Genomic DNA, 19672 nt, shown 5'->3' with positions numbered 1-19672 from the left:
GCACCCCCTCCTGAGGGAGGCAGCCTGACCTCAGGCCAGCGTCCGAGACCCGGCGCGGCTCTGCCGTGGCCCTGGTGTGACTCCGGCCGGCCCGCTCCTCTCTGGGCTGCGTCTCTCCGTGACGTCTTCCTCTGGGGCTGGGCACGTTTCTGCCCTAACACACGTGCGTTTCCAGGGGCCATGAATTCGAGGAGGGGCTGCTGGGCCAGCAGGCGGGGGTGTCTATGTCTTGTTCGATGAAACGGGCGAAGAGGGAGAGGAAGACGGCGAGGCCCGGCCACTGTGTTAACTGCTTACCTCATCGTCAGCCAAACACGCGTCAGTCCCAGATGCGCCCTGAGGAGGAGTTACTTACTTTGGTCCAGGTTTTGCCCCTGGGGGCGGCGTGGCCTCAGGTGCAGAGGGCCTGGCATGGAGCCCCCGCTCCACTACAGGGGCTGCGCGAGCAAGGACACAGGGCTCCTGCGGGCCCGGGGCGGGCCCTGTCGCCCTCCTGGTGCCTTGGTTTCCCACTCTGTGCGAAGGGATGAACGCTCTGCTTCCCGGTGTTCCAGGGACTCGCCAAATGTGCCTTGTCACCTGTCAGGTGTCAGGCCTGTGAACGTTCTGATCGCTGCCATTTGCCCCAGGTTTGGGATGAGAGGCCAGATACCACCAGAGGTTTTTTTTTTTTTTTGTCCCCTCTTTCTTTCCATCTCTAATTGCCGACACACAGTGCTCAGCCAAAAAGAGGAGAACCGGGCACCGAGGCCAAATCCCCAGCCCAGAAACAGTGGTGCCATTGTAGCCGCCTCCAGCCGCGCACCCCACCCAGCCGAGGAAGCCTCGCTCCCAGCCCCGCTCAGCAGCACACAGCCTGATTTAATATGAGCAGCTGATCTCATTGCTTCCATAGCAAGTTTAATTTGCTGGGAAAGCGAGTTGGTGAAGTTCTAATAACGCAGAGCTGCAAATAATACCAAGGAGAGTTTGCATTATGATAACTTTCCAATTAAAATGGATTAATGGAGGAGAGACAGCGGCAGTGGTGTCTAGACAACATATTACCAAACCCTTGGAGAGGGAGATGGAAAGGAGTTGGGGGACCAAGGAGACATAAAGCAAATGGGAACTCGGCGCCTCGGAGGCACCCTTGTAGGGCGCGGCAGGAGGGACCAGGAGTGGGCGCCTTATCGCTGATGCCCCATCTGCTTCGGTGCCTCCAATTTCCATCGTTTGGGAGAATCAGTCTTTTAGGACTCAAAGGCCTTTGGTCTCTGGACATCCTTTATTAAAATGGAAAGAGCACCTTCAGCATCCTTGGCCGGCCATCCCCGGGATCAGGCTGCAGCTACCTGGGAGTGCCGTGTGCGACAGAGCAAAGGCCCGGCTGAGAGTCACGGGACCAGCAGAGGCCAGGTGTGCACCCCTGTGCCCAGGCTTCCCTGCAGGACCTGAAGCAATTCCTCCTCATCTGCACTGTGACGCTGACCCCTGACCTCTGCTGAGGGATCCTGGCAGGTCCATTCAGAACCTCTCTCCTGGGAACCTGGGTTTTAAACCTGAGAGATACAAGGCCTGGGAGGAGCTTGGTCGGTCAGGCAGGCGCCTCCAGGAGAGGGAGGGCCACCACCTGCTGCTGTGGTTCTTAAGAAGCCCCGGGGCCCCCCTCTTCTGGGCCAAGCCAGCCAATTCTCTTGCCATTCTGCAAGATGCCCCAGGATCCACAATCCTCCCCTTGGCTTAAGCTAACTAGTCATTTCTCTTGCCTGCAAACAGAAGAAATGTGCCTAATTATCACTTCCTATCTGCGGGACCTAGAAAGTCACTTCACCTGGCTGAGCCTCTGTCTTCCCTTCTGTCGGATGGGGGACACACGCACACCTGCCCCGCCAGGTTGCAGTGATGTGTTCGAGGTAGAGCTCCCTCTCGGTCCCTCTCAGGTCTGAAGGTGGGAGGTTTTATAAGTGGGTCCTTGAGGTTGGCTGGAACCACAGGGACCTGGAGACCGGGAAGCCCAGGACCCCGGTTTTACCAGCATCACTGCCTTGCAGGGCATAGTCAAGAGCACCTCCACACCAGAACTTAGGCTCCCTGCAGAAACCCCAATGTCCCCCATGCCGGGAAAGGAGCCGACTCCTCGCAAAGCCCGGGAGCCCCCAAGCCAGCCCCCTTCACTCACGGGTGGAGAACTAGCCAGGTGCTGCCCCCTGCAGGCCTCCGCTTCTCACCGGCTGGGCAAAGGAAAAGCCCACGCGACGCAACACAGTCGCCTGGGCGGCGTTTGGGGTCACCCGCTCAGCCGCCCCCGCTTCGCCCGCATCCTCCCGAGTCCTTCGCCGGCTCCAGGTGGGTGTGAAGCCGCCGCTGAAACAGACAGTCCTGAGGATGAGGGGGGGCAGGAGGCGAGAGGCTGTGAGGGCGAAGGTCACCGCTCGCCTCACACCCGGGAGACGCTCCCCCCGCCCCCTGCGCACACGCGCGCGCGCGCACGCACACTCACGCACGGACGCGCACCCGCGCACGCACGGGGTTGGCGCCGAGTCTGGGGCAGCCCTGAGGCGTCGCGGGAGCGGGCGTCACGGCCGCCGCGCGTGCTCCGTCCTCTCGTTGCTGTCGCGCTCTTTCAGGACAGCTGACACCAGCGCCCACTTTACAGACGGTGAGACTGCGGCTCAGGGCAGCTCGCGCGCCCGGCGTCAAGCAGCCGGTAAGCATGCGGGGGCCGGAGGCTCCCGTCTTCTCCGGCGGTTTTCAGCCTTCTACGTAGGAGCTGTGCGCACACGTGGAAGCCTTGGGCCAGAGTGTGAAGGAAACAGCGGAAAAGCGGAGCTCCCTGCCGGACCGTGTTGGCGGCCGTGCAGCGGGGTGCGGAGCTTTGCAGCCCTGCCGCCCGGCCTGTCTCCCCCCAGTGCCTCCCCCCCAGGCGGGCTTTGTTAGAGGCCCGAGCGCAAACCAACAAGGGTTCCCAGTTAACCGAGAAGAGAGAACTCAACCTTCGGGTGTCTCCGGGGATGCTGGTTCTGCCGCCCGCTAGCTGCGCAGGGCTCTCGCTCCTCTGAGCTTCCTCCGCAAGCTCCAGGCCGGCACCACCCAACACAGCCTCAGTGCGAGCCACACGCTTGGTTGGGCGTTTTCCAACAGCCTCATTAAAGAGAGGGCTAAAAGGTAAAAAAGGTGAAATGAACGTTAAAATATTTTTATTTAACCCGATACATTCAAAGCACTATTATGTCAACATGTAATCAGTCTGTATGATTATTAACCAGCGCCTCTGCCCTCCGCATGGTAAGTCTTGGAAATGTGATGCGTGTCTTACCCTTGCTCTCACTCCTCCTGGGTGCGTGTACCCGGCGTGGAATCGCTGGGTCCCGCGAGAATCCTGTTCTTCACGCTGGCCGCACCACTTTGCGTTCCCACCTGCCGCGGGCGTGGGTGCCAACTTCCCCACGCCCTTGTCAACGCTTACTTTCTGGCTTTGTTTAATATATAAACCTGCCACTCTAACAGACACGTAACACGCGGGTTTGATGTGTATTTCCCCAGTAACGCGGGATGTTGAGGATTTTCCACGTGTCTGTTGGTCATTTGTACGTCTTCTGTGAAGACACATCTATTCAAGGCCTTTGCCCATTTAATGTAGCGCGTGGGTTGTAGGAATTCTTTACACATTGTGGATGTTAATCCTTATTAAATATGCGACTTGCAAATATTTTCTCCCATTCCGTGGGCTGCCTTTTCACCCTGTTGGCAGTGTCCTTTGATGCCCAAAATGTTTAATTTTGATGAAGTCCACCTTACCTACTTTTGTCTTTTATTGCCTGTGATTTTGGTGTCATAGCCAAGAAACCTTTGCCAAATCCAATGTCTGGTAACTTTTCTTCCTTGCTTTTTTTTCTACAAGCGTTATAGTTTTAGATTTCACATTTAGATCTTACCCTGTTTTGATTTAATTTTTGTAGGTGGTGTAAGGTGAAAGGGCAGCTTCATTCTTTTGCATGTGGATAGCCAACGTCCCTTGTCAAAAATCATTTGACTGTATCCCCCAGAGTTTTTTTCTGGGCTTCCTATTCTAGACCATCAGTCTATGTGCCTGCCTTTACGCCAGCACCACACATGCTTTGAAGTAAGTTTTGGAATCAGACGGTGTGAGATCTCCAACTTTGTTCCTCTTTTTCAAGATTGTTTGGGCTATTTGGGGTCCCCCCAGAGATTCTATTTAAATTTTAGGTTGGCTTTTTCTGTTTCTGCAAAAGGCCATCATTGGGACTTTGGTAGGAATTGCACTGAATCTACAGGGCACTTTGGGTGGTGGTGACATTTTAACGGTAATGCTGAGTCTCCTAGCGCATGAACGTGGGACGCCTCTGTATTTACTGACACCTCTTTTAATGTCTCTCAGCTAGGTTTTGTTGTTTTCAGAATATGAGTCTTTTGCTCCTGGTTAAGTTTGTTCCTAAGCATTTTATTCCTTTTGATGCTGTTTTAAAGAAATTGTGTCCTTATTTTCTTTCCGGATTGTTCATTGAGCGGGTACAAGTGCAACTGGTTTTTCGCTTGTTGGTTATATGTCCCGAGACTTTGCTGCATTCGTTTTTTCCTGTTTGTCTCTACGCTGGGTGGTGGGTATATGGTTTTGCGTGTCTAGAATATTTTACTAAAAGACAAATACCCTGAGCCCCAGACATGTTCTCACTAAAGTAACTCCCCTCCAGCTACAGTTGGAGGAGGGAGCAGCCCTTGGGCTCTTACTGGGCTTCTCGGCCCCACAGAGAGCCCAGCTCTTTTCTGTACCCTGGGAGATGCCAGCTTCCCAAAACGTAAAGCAATGCTTTGTGAAGCTGAGTAGAACCGCCAGGGAACTGTCTAAAGAGGCAGAGGGGCCCCTGCCTAGAACCTGGGTGGGAGGCTGGGCTCTGTCACTGGTGCTGGAGGGACCCTGGCCAGGTCTGTAAAGCAAGTGGGTGAGACTTGATGCCCTCCCGGGCCCTGCGAGTGCGGAGGAAGTCGGAGGCTGGGCAGGCGGTGGGGACGTGGCGGAGTCACCGGGCTCTGGCGGCATGAGGGTGGACCCTCTGCAGCCTCCTTGCTCACCCAAGGAGAACGCTCCAGGATTTTCTGCAACTTGTCACTCCTTTAGTCAACCTTTGTGGGTTTAAAACAACAGTAAAGTACTTGTACGATAATTATTACAATAGTAACCCCTTGCGCTGCAGTTTGTAAAGTGCTTTCACAACCGTTGCTCCTTTTACAAATGAGGAAACCGAATCCCAGAGGGTGGGGTGTTCCTCGCCCCTAGCTAGGCTAGTAAGTGGCACACCTGGTCTGGATTTAAAAGAATCCCTGAAGTTTAGCTGCCCAGAGTGCTGGGCGGCCACCCTGAACAGTGAGGCAGTTACAGACGAGGGAACGAGAGGGAACGAGAGAGCAGGGAAAACACTGGGAAAGCCCCGTCACCTGCTGCTGTGCTGCGGTTAGTTTTCCGTAGCATCTGTCGGAGAGGGCACATCCAGGGGTGGACTCAGAATGTAATCAAGTAACGCACAAACACGTACAGGAGTCCTGACCCGGTTTTAGAAGGGGAGCCAGCCCCACCCTCCTCTGCCACCCCCGCCCCGCGTCCCCTCTGCCTCTCTGTGCCAGAGCACCCGGCTGGCAAGTGCCAGCCTCAGTCCTCCCTCACCATCCGTCTCTGCGTCTGGCTGGCAGCTTTCCCCGGCCACAGCCACATCCCATCGTTTCCCTTCCACGTGGAACGCTGGCGTCAATGACAATGGGGACGGTAATTGTGAGTCCGTGAGATGTGAGCGAGGTGGAGACGGGGAGGCAGAGAAACAGGAAGAGACAAAGACTGACGCAGAAGTTTTACAAGGGTGCCAAGGCCGGTCAGTGGGGGAGAGTGGGCTCTTCAACAAGTGGTCCCGGGACAACTGGGTGTCCACGTGCAGAAGAGGGAGGCTGGACCCCTACCTCACGCCACATTCAAAAATTAACTCAAATAGATTGACAACCTCAATGTAAGGCCCGAACTTTATAAAGCCAGCAGAAGAAAGCACAGGGGAACTCTTCATGGCACTGGATCTGGCAATGGAAATACAAACCCTCGTAACATGGCTTGGGGCGTGGGTTGTGAAATGGTCCAGCGTCTGTGGAAAAGAGCATGGCAGCTCCTCAGAAGGTTAAACGTAGAACTGACATAGGACCCAGCACTTCACTCTTAGTGTAGACCCAAGAGGAATGAAGATCTATGTCCACATAACACATGCATGTTCACAGCAGCATCAATTATAACAGCCAAAAGGTGGAAACAACCCAGTGTCCATCTGCAGATGAATTTATAAGCACATTGTGGCACATCCATACAATGGGATACTATTCAGCCATAAACTGAAACGGAGCACTGATGCAAGTCACAGTTTGGACAGATCTTGAAAACATGAGTGAAAGAAGCCAGACACAGAAGGTCGTATGTTACACGATTCCCTTGATATGAAATATCCGAGCAGATCCGCAGAGACAGAGAGCAGATTAGTGGTCACCAGGAGACAAAAGGGGAAAGGCGTGCGGGAGAGACGGCTTCACGTGTCCGGGGAGTTCTGCTGCGGGAGGAACTGGAGAGGGCTGGTGGTCGCACAGCATGGTGAATGTGCTAAATGCCGCTGAATTCACATGTTAAAATGATCAAGTGTATGTTGTGTGAAATTCACAACAATTTTTTAGAAATGGCATAGAGACAGTTCGGCCAAGACAGAGGCAGGGCCCTGGAGAGGACTGGAGAGAGCAGAGACGGAGAAACCGCGACAAGCCCCCCATCACAAGAAATCTACCAGCACCATCCCGCCCGCCGGTTGCCAGCTAAATTTAACGTAGATCTATATTCGAGGAAATGCCTCTTTTGACATAATGAATATTTAATCACACCTTGGTCGGGCAATTTCACAGGAGTAATTGAAAGCAGTCTTTTATTTATTACTCCAGAATGATAGTGACCCACAGCCCGGAGCTTCTGACACAGTCATATCCTGGAAACGTCACCTGCTGACATATGCTGTTGAAGAGGAATGTGGGGGCGCTTTCTGCCCCTCCCCTTAAAGCTCACTCGCTGCCAAGCCCCCTCCCCCCGCCACTGTCATGCGGAGCACAGCTCCAAGGGGAGGCTGCCTCCTGGGCATAACCTCCACCCACATCCCCTCCCCACTCAGGGAGCTGTACTTGTCAGGGCTTGTGGATTGAATGGTGTCCCCCCAAAAGATACGCTGAGGTCCTAACCACCCCCAAACCTCAGAACGTGACCTTATTTGGAAACAGGGTCATTGCAGGTGCTATGGGTTGAGGTAGGTCACACTGGAGCAGGGTGACCATTACTCTAATACGACAGGTGTCCTTACAAGAAGAGGGGAGGGGACGTGGAGACACAGCAGGCGAAGACGGCTCTGTGCCGAGGGAGGCAGAGGCTGAAGGCCAAGGAGACCCAGGGATCGCCGGCAAACCCCCTAAGAGCAGGGGACGGGTCCTTGCCTAGATCTTCAGAGAAGGTGTGGTCCTGCCGACACCTTGATTTTGGACTTCTAGCCTCCAGAGCTATGAGAGAATCCACGTTAAGCCCTCTTGGTTCGTGGCGCCCTGTTACAGCAGCCCTAGGAATTGGCCACCCTCCTCCAGGCAGCCCCCTCCCGAGGGACACTCCCGAGACCTTCTTGCTCCAGCTCCCGGAGCAGCGGCACCAGCGTGGACGACACAGCCGGCCGAGCGAGGGAGACGAGGCAGGACCAGGGCCGTGCGCGTGGGGAGCGACGGGGCTGAGCAAGAGTTTCCGGCCACCAGCCCGGAGCACCAGCAGGAAAGGCCAGGGGAAGGGCGTGACTGCAGCAGGCCGGTCGGGACCTGAAATCAGCCTGCCGTGCTCAGGGAGGCACAGAGTCCTCCCTCTGGCCCAGGCTCCGAGGAGGCTCTGGACCAAGTCTCAAGATCCAGCCACTCCCCATGGTAGTTGGAGCCGCCTTTGGCCCCAAGCCATCTAAGTGCTGGGCTGCACAGGGACCCTTGCACCTGGCGCCCAGGTAGAAGCCCACAGTCCTGTTCATTCAGAGCCCACAGCCGGGGCACTGTGGGCCGACACATGGAGTCAGCGCCAGCCGGGGGCACCATACGCCTGACCTTTCTGTTCACGGCTCTCCCGGCAGCTGGGCTGAGCGTAATTGAGGTGTGTGAACAAAGAAGACGCCAGCTACATGAGCCAGAGGGACTTTGACGTGCGATGCCAGAGTGCTCAGGGCAGCGAGCAGGTAGCACGCCTCACCAGCAGGGCCTGCCCTCAGTCCCGTTGTCCTCAAGATGAAAATGAAAGAGATCAAGTCAGTTATCTCAAAGGCCTTTTCTGCCTCCGTTTTCTCTAACTACAGGGACCACACACCCTGCCAGGGGCCTTGCACTCCCGTGCCCTCTTCTGACTTCCCAGCCCTTCATCCACGGCTGCAGACCCCCCACCCCTAATCTCATCATTACAGCCTGCTGGCCCCTGCCCCAGCCTGGGTTCTGTTCTGCTGTGGAAATTCTGCAACAGCCAGAAATCCATCACACTAATCAGGTCATGAAAGAGGGCACGGGCAGCCCCCTCTGCAGGCTTTTACAACTAGAAAGAGGCAGCAGGGGCCATGGATCCTTTCATTCACCAACCACAGATCTGACCGGCTGCAGGTACTCCATAAGTGTTTGTTGAATGAATGAATGAATGAATAAATGCGAATCTCAGTCTCTGAAAAAGAGAGTGCAAGGCTGGGATGGGGACTGGCAGAGGCCTTCCTGGGACCCTTCAGCTCAAACTTTCAGACACAGGATCTGCTCTGTCTGCAGACCTGGAGACGATCATCCAGCCTGTTAATGCTCCAAAGGGCTGGGAGGATGCCGCCCGCACACCAAGATCAACCCGAAACAAGGGGCCGGGCTTGGGTGGCTGCACGCAGCGCAGATTTTCTTAACCGCCTGGGGCTAAATACCAAGCAATGAAAATGAAAGGAGGTGGGGAGGGAGACTCGCTGAAAGGAGAAACCAGAGAGGAACAGCCCCAGCTTGTGTGCAGCGATAAGCAGGGTGATCACAAAGCAGACTAGAGGCGAGTTTCCTGGAAGGAGAAGACAGAGGGGAAAAACACTGTGATTGGTTCCCTCTGCTCTGAAGTTGCAGCACCTGCCCCCCAGCTGCACCAGGGAAGTGGCCAGAGGTCGGGGGGAGGATTTACCAACTCTTCCAGGCCGTCTCAGAATGCACACGTGCGCACACGCACACGCCATCCACGTGCAATTTAAAATGCAAAGTTTTAGTACTTAGAGGCCGACGCCGGGACCCATCCTCCCATCCCTCAGTTTGTACTCAGACTTCAGTTCCCTGAAAGGAGAGTTCAGGGGTGAGGTGCACTGACCCTCCAGCAGGCAGTGATCGGCTGTGAAGCATGGAGCAAATGATTTGTTACTGACCATAAGGTGTCAAAGTTTGGGAATGGTTTATTTAGTTGTACAGATTGGAGAGAATTCAGGGTTACACCTATAGCGTCATCGCTTTGTTTTTTAATTGAAGGACAGTTGATTTGCAGTGTTGTGTTTCAGGTGTACAGCAAGGTGATTCAGTTATACATGTGTATTTTTTCAGATGGTTTTCCATTATAGGTTATTGCAAGACATTGAACATAGTTCTCTGGGTTACACAGTAAACCCTGTTGCTTCTCTGCTTTCTGTGCAGTAGTCTGGGTCTGTTAATCCCCCAGCTCGTCCCTCCCTGCCTCCCTTTCCTCTTTGGTCACCGTAGGTCTGTCTTCTATGCCTGTGAGCCTGTTTCTTCCTCGCAGACACTCCCTTCTGCTTTCTCACAGGACAGGCCGGGCGGAGCCGACCAGCAGCACGAGAACGTGCGATACTCTGAGCACTGCCGACCGTCTCTTGTCCAGAATGTGGACCCGGAAGGCAGGCAGAGTCGAAGACACATCCCAGAGAGCAGATTTGGTCTGTCAGCAACCACCACATTCAGTGCGTCGAATGGCCAGGGCCAAGTGCTTGCAGGATCAGACGGCCGAAATGTGAGAGAAATAAAGTCAGAGGGAGCAGGAGACAGAGAGACAGAGAGGTGGGGAGGTGGGGAGGGGCCCGGACACTGCTGGCTTCAGGCCTTTGTGAAAGTCCGCAGCCCTGCGCTGCCCGAACCGCCCGCTCTGCTCCCTCAACCAGGTCGCCGTCCTGCTCAGGCCAGTTTAGTGGAGCCCTGTTACTAGCAGAGAAGGGGCCCGGCCGAGGCCCGGCCCACGGGTCACCAACTGCAGGCGGCAGGCAGGAGGCCGCAGGAGGCGGGGAGCGCGGAGCAAGGCCCCAGGCCCAGCTGTTCTCTCTCGCAGCTCGAGCTTGGTTTGAACCAGAGCTCCCCCGGCTCTGCTGCTCTGTGAAACCCGCGGGCGCAGAACGAGGCCGGAGGTGGAGGCGGCCGCACCACCCGCTCATCCCACGTCAGGGAGCAGAGGGCAGGCCCAGCTGCGGCCGCCTAGGCCGGGCCTGCGCTGAAGGCTCCCTGGGAGCTTTGAAGGCGGCGCAGGGTGGTGCGGGGCCGCGGGGGAGAGGGCGCCCCGGCCAGGCCCCCCACCTGGCAGGCAGGGCAGGCCCCTGGGCCGTCTCCACAGATGGGAGCCCTGGGGCCACAGGACCACATCGCAGGCCTCAGACGCGGAGCCCGAGGCAGTGCGAAGGCCCCTGGCAGCGGTGAGAGGCCTGCATGGAGACCCCGCAGGGCCCCCACGACGCAGGGTGGGCCCCCCGGTGGAGCGCAGCCTGAGGGGTTCTGCCCCAGAGGAGCCTTCAGAGCCCTGCTGATCCAGCACCCATTTCTAGAACAGGAGACTGAGGGCCTGGGAGGGACGCACTTGCCTAAGGTCACACAGTGAGTAACTTGTCACCCGACCCCTTCCTTGGGATAATGTCCCCTAAGAGCCAGTGGGGTCCTTCCCTAGGTCACTGGTGCTAAGTGTCCAAAGACCCGAGTCCCTTCTTCCAAAAGGTTGCGGGGCACTCTCAGCCCCTCGTCCCCCAGCTCTGGAGTCCGTGGGCCGACACCGGAGCCTGGTCTAGGACTTGGCAGCCAGTCTGTCCCACAGGACATCATGGGGCAGGAGAAAGCACTAGGACTGTGTCCAAAGCTGTCTTTGACTTGACCCCTCTGTGTCGCCTCAGAGACATCACGAACCTCTGGTTCCCAGTCTCATTTGTTGAGTGAGATGGTACATTGTGTCCTGCTGGCTTCTCAGGCCATGAGGACTCAGCAGGGTGGAGTCTGGGACCAGGATGGCCACACGGGTGTCAAGGATAGGCGATCACCCTGCTCCCGCAGTGGAGCCCTCTGCTCGCCGGCTGGTGAGGCCTTCCTGGGACCGCGCCCATCTCACGTGGAACTCACTTAAAGCAACTCACCGCCTTTCCGCAGTACCCAACAAGGGCCCTATGCGCCAGCGTTCAGAACACCCTTGTCTTGTTTTTATGAGAAAAGGGGGCTCGGGAAGCATCTTAGTGAAGGCTTCTGAACATGGGGTTCCACGCTGCCAGGGACCCACGCATGTGGCCTGGCACCTCCAGGCTGTTGCCAGGATTTCAGGAAGTCTAGTGGGAGCTGTCTCCCCGGGTGAACGCGAAGGCTCGTTTTCTCTGCTTCGCGCCGGAACGTTCTTGCAGAGTGCAGGACCGACACACCACTGCCTCGTGTTAGCCGGAGCGCTGCTTGCTGACACCCATGTTTCTGACTAATGTAGACACGCACCCTGATGAACGGCTATACGATAAACAAGGTCGGTTCGGTAGGAAGACTTCTTTTCAAAATTTACAATCCTCAGCAATTCCACTTCTAGGTATTTCGACTAAGAAATTATTATGAACACATGCAGCGACTTACAGACGAGGCTAGGTGTTGATACGTTGTGTACAAACCTTTTTAAGGCCCAACGGTTGGTTAGGTTATGGTGCATTCAAATGATGAGGTTATGTGCAGTTGCTTAAAATTATCTTGTAGAATAATATTCAATAACACTGAGAAATATTTATTGAGGTATAGTCAGCAGAAATATTATTTGCCTATTAAGCAGAGAAGACAAGCTTCCAAAACAGTACAAACAGTATGACTTTTAATTTTGTGCAGTAAAGATTATACACACCAGTATTAAAAACGGTTATGAGGTCAAAAGTGACTTCTGTTGTACTTTTCAAGTTTTCTACAAATTATATGTATGATTTTTATAATTGTGGGAGGAAAGGTCAGTGGCAGTAAAAGTCATTTTGGGGTTATCTGCAAGAATAAAGTCTCTAGAATAAAATTAAAATATAGAATTTTTAATAAATTTATATATCTATATAAAATTAAAATACAGAATAGAATTAAAAATAAAATAAAAATTATAGAAAAATAAAAAGAATAAAGAAAATATATATGTATATATATGTATAACTGAATCACTTTGCTGTACACCTGAAACTAACATTGTAAATCAACTACACTTTAACAAAGAAACTTTTTAAAAAAAAGAATAGTCTATAAAAGGGTCTGGAAAGTTGAGAGTTCAAGGAGACCCCAAGGGCAGGGCCCAGCAAGCTCTCCTCCTCCCCGACTTGTAACGTAGCAACAGTTGGTTTTCACAGCTTCCGTACCTCCGTTTGTCAAAGTCTCAGGCCCCCAAGTGTTGGTGAGGACGTGGCTCCATGGCGTCTCTTGCACAGTTCAGGGGAGTGAAGACTGGCACAACCACTCTGCAGAACCCTTGACTTTATCTCCTAAAGCTGAACGTTCACATACTTAACACTCAGCAGTGAACACGTGTTCGTCAGTGGACCCTGCAGGAGCCATCACAGCAGCACTGTTCACAACAGGGAACCCTGGAGGGGCCCCCTGCTGTCCATCAACACAGGAAGTGAATGGGTGACGGGGCCGTGCTCCCGCAGCAGAGTCAAAGCAAACTGACTGGTGTCTCAGCTTGAGAAGGTGCAAAAGCTCTGGATTTGGATGGTGGTGACGGTTGCCCAACACTGTGAATGTACTTAAATGCCACTGGATCTGTACACTTTAAATGGTAAATATCACACTATATATAACCATATTAAAAATCAAATTAATTACAGTGGCCACAATAATATAGATGTAACTTAATCATGATAGTATTAAGAAAAGAAAGAAAATTTCCAAAGATGACACACAGCATAATGTCCTCTTCATAAAGTTAAAAGGACTAAAATCTAAAATATGCTTTTTTTAAAATTGAAGTATAGTTTAGTTACAGTGTTGTGTTTCTGGGGTACAGCATAGTGATTCAGTCATATATACATATATACATTCATTTTCGTATTCTTTTTCGTTATAGGTTATTACAAGATACTGAATGTAGTTCCCTGTGCTGTACAGTAGGACCTTGTTGTTTTCCTATTTTATACATAATAGTTTGAAGCCACTAATCCCAAACTCCTAATTTATCCCTCCCCCGACATTCCCTTTGGTGACCATAAGTTTGTCTTCTATGTCTGTGAGTCTCTTTCTGTCCTGTAAATAAGTTTCATTTGTATCATTTTTTTTAGATTCCACACATAAGTGATAGCATGATATTTGTCTTTCTGTCTGACTTACCTAGCATGACCATCTCCAGGTCCATCCATGTTGCTGCAGATAGCACGATTTTATTCTTTTTTATGGCTGAGTAGTATTCCACTGTATAAACATACTACAGCTTCTTTATCCAGTCATCTGTCGATGGACATTCAGGTTGTTCCCATGTCTTGGCTACTGTAAATAGTGCTGCTGTGAACACTGGGGTAGCATGTGTCTTTTCAAATTAGAGTTCCCTCTGGATATATGCCCAGGAGTGGGATTGCTGGGTCTTATGATAACTTTTAAAATAGGCTTTTTGGGAAAACAAATCAAATATAGGACAACCAAATATGCCAGCAAGAGAGCAGGTAACACAGATCTCAGGGTGACTGTTACCTGGATTAGGGAGCAGAGCTTGACGTGGGCTGTTACCAAGGTCCTGCCTGTGGTTGGCTGGTGGGGTCACAGGTGCTTTTTACATTAAAGGAAAGAAAATGGAAGAAGGAGAAGAAAGGAAGGGAGGACAGAGGGGAGGAGGAGAGGGGAGAGAAAGGCGTTGTGCATGGGCCAGAGAGGAGGGTGTGTCAGGAAGCAAGGGTTTTGATCAATCCAATTCTGGTCACCTGGGGTCCTTTAAAACAAAGTGCTAAATGGAGCTTCTGTTGTGTAATAGACAAGTGAAAGGCGCTTGTGAAAAGTAAGTGGATGATTTGGGGGGAGGTGTCCCAGAGCACCTGTGCACATAGTAGGGGCTCAATAAACGTTTGTTGTTTGTTGCGGGAGAAAGTAAAGGAGTGCTTAGCAGAACAGTTAGGGTCCAGAGACCACGAGCAGATGCTGGTGCCAAAGGCTTCACCCAAACAGGACGCCACAGCACGGCGCCGGTGAGCGAGCCCGGCTCTGTGCAGGCAGCTGGCGGGTGCCGGCCCCAGGGCGGGGCTGCTACCAGGGCCCAGGTGGAGAGGCCTGGAAGAAAGCGGGTGTCTTTGGAGATGGGCGTGGAGGCAGGTGCTTCCCCTTCCCCTCAGACCCAGTGAGAGGTGCTCGACGAGGACCAGTCAGAGGACTCGAGGGGCTCCAAGGACTGCGGGAGGTCACACAGGCTCACGTGTCCCTGGAAGACCTACAGACAAGGCCCAGTGAGCCGCCGGGCAGCAGAGTGGAGAGTGAGGAGCAGGCTCTGTCCAGGGCCAGCGGAGGGGCTGAGGGGGGTGGCATCTGCTCTCTGGGGGACAGGAACAGACAGACAAGAGTCTGGTGGAGTAGACCAGAGCCAGCTGGAGGCAAGAGGTCAGCACGCTGTCGGCGTTGCAGCTGGAGGGCCCAACAGAGCGGACGGGCTGCGAGAAAATCCAAGTAGAGAAAGAGCCAGCTTTAGATTCAAGAAGCCCGGAAGGCACCAACGCCTCGTAAATGCCGGTCTTCTAGCCCCGTCTCTGCAACGGCGCCCTTTCCCTGGGAGACCCGGCCCAGACAGCCCTAGAGTGATGGTGACGAGTGTGACGCGGTTGCGAAGGGCAGTAAAGGGAGGCTGCCATCTTACATCCGTAGACGGCAGGGCTCCACGTCTTAAAAATAGTGACTCTCCCCAAATTCTGCCTGTGGATTTGATGCCGCTCCCACTGAAATCCCACAGGGCCTTTTCACAGGACTCGATAAGATGATCTTAAAGTTAATGAGGGAGGAAAGAGCCGAGAAGAGCCAAGGAATCTTGAAATGAAAGAACAAAAGTGGGAGATTTGCCTCGACGGGTATAAGGAATCGTTACAAAGCTGTTATAATTAAAAACAGGGTGGTTTTGCTCCAGGAATAGTTAAATAAACCACAGAATAGAATATAAATCCATAAACACAGCTTATACGTAGCAGAGAGAGAATTACAAATCAGTGTAATGAATTGTTCTAAAAATAATGAATATAAATAATAAATGGACGAATCATTCTATAAATGGTACTGGGAAAGTTGGCTAGCCGTGTAGAAAAAAAGTAAAATTTAGCCTTTTCCTCACACTGACTCACACACACAATCCAAGGAGATCAAAATCTAAATGTGAAAAATCATTTTCTAATTTTCAGAAAAAAACAAATACAGACGAGTATTTTATAGCATCAGTATAGAAAAAATTTTATCAAGCTGTATTAACTACAAACTATAAAGGAGAATTTTGTCACCTCAGAATAGATTGAAATTTAAAACTTCTGCCTAGCAAAGACTCTTACAAATGAAATGGAAAAGAGTAGTCAGATTGAGAAAAGATACTTTAAACATCAAAAAATTAGTATCCAGAATATATAAAGAACTCCAATAAATCAGTAAGAAAAAAACCCACCTGAAGTGGGCCAAGCACGTGAACAGGAAATTCACTGGAGAAGAAAACAGGGCAGTGAGTAACCACGAAGAAACAGGCTTAATCTCACAGTAACCAGGGAACCAGACTGCAGAAGAGGGGCGTCCACGTCACACTGGTCAGACTGGCAGGATCTGCCAAGTCTGGTAACGGGTTCTCAGCAGCGGGGGGAGGAACAGCTGTACTTGCGGATGGGGGGTGCCGGTGACGGCCACTGCGTGGGGGCGTTTGAGCATGGCCAGCAGGTCGGGAGAGGGTCAGCCCGCACCACACAGCGCAGCCACTTCTAAGGAGCCACTCGAGAGAGAGTCACGGGCGCACAGGGAGGCAGGCACTAAGCTGTCTGTTGCTGTGCCGTTCGTAACAGTGAGTAAGTGGAAATGACCATCATTAGCAAAATGGAGACCTAAAGATGTGGCTGACGCACCCAGTGGAGTATCACGCAGCAGTTAAAATGGGCTAGATGTATACGCATCGCCTCTCACACCTGCTCCCTGCACGCTACAGGTTCTCTTTGACACATAGAATCTATTCGCTCCCGTCCACCACCCCAACGATGCTCTGCCACCATTGTTGCTTGGATGATGCAACCGACGCCTAACTGGACCCGCTACTTCACATTGGCCACGGGCAGCTGGCCGGCACCCAAAGGCATCTTTCTAAGAGCACCTGACATTGTCACTTGCCTGCCTAAAACCCTCCAAGGACTGTGGCTTACAGAACGAAACCCAGATGCCTCAGCAGATCTCACAAAGGCATCATCTTTCACCTCGCCAGCGCTTCCAGCCCAGCCTCTCGGAATTGTCCACGTCCACCCACCAGGCCAGCTGCTCCGTCACCTGGCCTGACCCCGTGACCTGCTCCCTCTGCCTGGAGTGAGCTCTCCTTTAACTCAGCCCCTTCCCACCCGCACTGATCTACCTGCAAGGGGATCAGCTGGCGAGCATCCACTCTCAAAACTCGCTCGAGAACCCCTGTGAGGAATTTGCCAGGTGCCGACACGCCCACAGACCCCTCTCCCCACACTTTGCTTTCTCTTGCGACTCCCCGGCCCACCTCAAGGCACAAGACCAAGCTCTCTTCTCCGTGGGAAGCAAAGCAAGTCACTTCCCACTCTGAGCAGGAGCTCGCTGCCCATTTGTTCCAGCTTCTCAGGTGGCCGGCGCCGCCAGGGGGCCTGGGCGGAGGGGACGGGCCGCTTCTCACCGGGGCACCGCTGCCCTCCCCGGCCTTGTCAGACGCGCCACTTCCCTGCTTCTTTCCCTCCTTCCCTCCTCCTCGTGCCTGCAGCCAGCTCACACTCGGGAGAGTCATTGGTGGGCCCGAAGACCTCCTGGACTGGCGGGGCTCATCGCGGGAGAGCTGCTCCCCGGGGAGGACCCCCACGCAGACCCGCCTCAGGAGGATCCCCGTGAGTGACGCTCACGGCTGAACTCCCGCGTCCTCCTCTGCTTCCCACACACCTGGTCCAGAAAACCCGCGAAGGAGGAGGAAGAGGAACCTGGCTCGCGGGGGAAGGACAGCCGCGAGCACACGGTTGGACACAGCCAGGGAGGCAGGAGCCGTGTCAGATGCTGGCCAAGCTTCTCCGGGGTGGGGCTGCCTGGGAGGCGGCGCAGGGCGAGCCTGCGGACGGAGGACTGGAAGCACGTAGCATGGTCACCCCAGTTCTGCCCAAGTGACATAGGGCTGCAGCCTCCTAAAACCTTTTAAAATTCTTTATGACGACACTTCCTTTCTGGAGAAAGTTGGTCCTGTTCAGTGGAAGTCTTTCTGCCTGGCGAGCACCCTGACAGGTTTGGTGTGTGCACTTGGAGTCCGGAGCAGCTGAGTGCTGGAACCGCTCTGCAAAAGAGAAGGAAAAGAATTCGGACATCCAGGGGACGGAGGCGAGGAGCATCAGAAAAGGAAAGAGGGAAAGAGAGGGAGGAACGAGTAAGTGGGGAGGTCGGGCAGTTGGGGGTGAGGAGGTGAGTCAGCATTTTAACGTCAGAAAGACCACTCGTGATTCTAACTCGCGTGCTGGGGGATAGTCCGCGGGCGGGTGCGAAGCTGCCATACTCACGGAGCTTGGAGCTGTGCATCTCTGGGGTGTGGCGACGGAGTGATGGGGCATGTGGCGTGAGAGAGGGGTTCTGGGATCTGCACCTTAAGAGCCTGGGGTCCCTTGGGGATCCTGTGGAATTCTTCGCCGACGTGGAAGGGGCTTCAGAATTGGAATTGAAGACATGCTGATCTGGATCTTAAGTGCCTTCAGCTGACATCTGGATTGCGTTGGTAACTGCACAGCATCTGATAAACCTGGAGAACACTGTGCACCTTCCCAAAGGCCATCCAAGGCCTCCAGCGGCATTTCTGCAGGAATAAATGGACAGGTGTGTGCGTCTCCCACGTTACCCTCGCACTTGGCCGAGGACCACAGTCGCTCAGAGTTGTGGAGGCAGGAGAGGACCCAGGTGAAAACCTGTTGGAAGACTGGGCAGTGGAGGCCCAGAGAGGGAGGGCGACTTTCTCAAGACCACACAGCTAATGGACAGAGCTAGGGCTTATTTTTCCGCCCCCAGCTTTGGGCTTCCCCCCTTCCTCCCCAAATCCTGCAGCTGCTGTGAGCTAGCATGGAGCCAATTCGGGTTTGAGGGCGATTCATGAAAAATGTCCCGGGAGTCAAAGCAGAAGACACGGAGGCCTTGTGTTCTAAGGGAAGCTCCCAGGACGCCGAGCTCCAAACACGTTCCTGAGTCTTTGCCACCACATTTAAAACCAGAGGAGGAAAGCTACAAACGGGCTTTTTCTCTCTACAGATAAGAGAACCGCAGGATGTTAGGTCTGCGAGAGACGGGCTAGGGGCGTCTCCCTGCCCAGACGCCCTGCAGCCCAAGAGCTGGAATCCTCCTCATGCACACTCAGAGTTGCATCAGCAGAGCTGTGTGTCTTCAGTAGCTTCTCACTGAGCGCATCACATTAAATGATTCGCAAAGTTCTAATTTGTCGAGCCTGTCAAGAGTCTGTTGACAAACCAAGGAAGCTGGGCTCTGGACACGTGGAGGGGGAGGATTCACGATGCCAGTCTCTTTGTTTTTATGCATGTTTTCAAAACTCCATAATAAAAATTTTAAAATACATGTATTTTTCAAAGTCTGCTTCTTAAATTAGTATCAGAAGTAAAAACTTCCATGGTGAACATTTTGCATATTGGCTAAAACAAAAGCCAAGCTGCTATCAACAGACTCCATCCAGTCCGTCGACCTGTGCCTGTATCAAAGCTCTCATGTTAGAGGGGAAATTCAAAGTGCTTAGTTTGAAGTGGAAATTAGGACGCAGTGCCACTAGGGACACTGTATCACCCACGCCTGTAATAGTAACGTCTCACTGCTCCGTGTCACGACTGTGTCACACTTGTGGGCACACACAACCACACACCACCACCAGCGGTATGTGGATGGAGCCGGTGTTGACCGCTTACATGCCCAAACTCGCTGCCTTCCCAGCAGAAGCAGGTGCCCCCAGGGCACTAACCTGTACCTGCCGGAGGCTTTTAGAGTTCCCTACTACTGGGGCAGGTTGGGAGGGGCGGCATAGCTCAGTGGTAGGATGCATGTTTACCATGCATGAAATCCTGGGTTCAATCCCCAAAATTTTTTAAAAAAAGGAGTTCCTTACTACTCCTCTGCTCCCCCAGCTACTTTCTGAGCTCCTTGAAGGCAAGGATAAGGCTGGCCCTCCTCTGGGTCCTGGGCTGGGACCCTGCCC

At 53.3% G+C, this 19672-nt stretch overlaps 1 long non-coding RNA gene across 1 annotated transcript in view; it reads left to right on the top strand.

The window, feature by feature from the left end:
• Positions 1 to 2495: 2495 nt before the first annotated feature.
• Positions 2496 to 19672, top strand: part of LOC116660230 — a 30329-nt gene continuing 13152 nt past the window's right edge. The window contains exon 1 of the long non-coding RNA XR_004315638.1: positions 2496 to 2689. This is a non-coding gene — a long non-coding RNA (uncharacterized LOC116660230). The remainder of the gene's footprint in view (positions 2690 to 19672) is intronic.

This window comes from Camelus ferus, chromosome 27, assembly GCF_009834535.1.
Source record: "Camelus ferus isolate YT-003-E chromosome 27, BCGSAC_Cfer_1.0, whole genome shotgun sequence".
Classification (NCBI taxonomy): Eukaryota; Metazoa; Chordata; class Mammalia; order Artiodactyla; family Camelidae; genus Camelus; species Camelus ferus.
Note: the sequence above shows the minus strand (reverse complement) of the source record. Positions and strands in the feature narration are given on the sequence as shown.